At 38.1% G+C, this 1,156-nt stretch overlaps 1 protein-coding gene across 1 annotated transcript in view; it reads left to right on the top strand.

Moving 5' to 3' along the window:
- Positions 1–1,156, top strand: part of LOC102820122 (cytochrome c oxidase assembly protein COX16 homolog, mitochondrial-like) — a 228,558-nt gene that overhangs the window by 207,500 nt on the left and 19,902 nt on the right. The gene's annotated exons all lie outside the window — the stretch shown is intronic.

Genomic DNA, 1,156 nt, shown 5'->3' with positions numbered 1-1,156 from the left:
ATAGGTATTGATTATTTGTTGACATTATATTCGTTTTTTTGTGGTGTTGCTGCTTCTTTGTTCTGATTGTCTTTCTTTGTTGGATTCATGATTTGTGTGCTCTTTCTTGTGCATTTCCTTATAATTTTAATGTTTTCATCTTGGATTCTCATTCTCTTGGGATGCTGTGAAGTGTTAATTTTCTTCGAGATTGTCTTATGGGCCATTGACTTCTCTGTTCTTTTAGTGCAGTCTATTTTATCCTGTGATTGACATGAACTTCTCCCAATCTGAGACTCTTTTCCTAGGCATTTACCTTCCTTTACCCTCGGAAACCCTGTACAGGGTCGCTATGGGTCGGAACCGACTCGACGGCACTTAACAACAACAACAACCCTGTATTTGTTTTGGTCATAGACTGACCTCCCATAGTCTCTGAGTTTGTTCTTATAGTTTTGTTTTGTTACCAATTCTTTCTTTTGATTTAATTTAGGGAGGTGCTGCCACGTATGTCAATTTCTAGGTGTTGTCTCTTCTTGTTGGTTCTCAGACCATAGAAATCCCTTTAGGATGTTTTGTAGTGTAGGGTTAGCTTTGGTGAAATCCCATAGCTTCTGTTTATCCTGGAATATTTTGATATTCCCATCATTTTTGATTGATAGCTTTGCTGGATAATGGATTCTTGGTTGGCAATTTTTTTCTTGCGGGGTTTTATATATGTCTTCCCATTGCCTTCTCTCTTGCATGGTTCCTGCTGAGAGTTCTGAGCTTAATCTGACTTGCTTGCCTATATATGTGACCTTTCTGTTTTCTCTGGCTGCTTTCAGAAGCATCTCCTTATCTTTTAGTTTGGAAAGCTTGACCATAATATGTCTTGGTGATTTTCTTTTGGTGTCTGCTCTCCTTGGGGTCCGTTGCACTTCCTGTACATTTATTTTTTTGCTTTTCACGATGTTGGAAAAATTCTCTTCCAGTAGTTCTTTGACTATTTCCTTTGTGGACTTGTGTAGTTCTTCTTGCTCAGGAATGCCAATAATTCGTAAGTTATTCCTCTTCATGTTGTCCAGCATGAATCTTATACTATCTTCAGACTTTTTTATCCTTTTTTGTGTTTGTTCTTCTGTCTTCGTGGTATTGAAAGATCTGTCTTCCAGCTCGCTGATTCTTCCTTCTTTCT

The sequence above is a fragment of the Chrysochloris asiatica genome, unplaced genomic scaffold, assembly GCF_000296735.1.
Source record: "Chrysochloris asiatica unplaced genomic scaffold, ChrAsi1.0 scaffold00469, whole genome shotgun sequence".
NCBI lineage: Eukaryota > Metazoa > Chordata > Mammalia > Afrosoricida > Chrysochloridae > Chrysochloris > Chrysochloris asiatica.
This window is presented reverse-complemented; position numbering and strand designations above follow the sequence as displayed.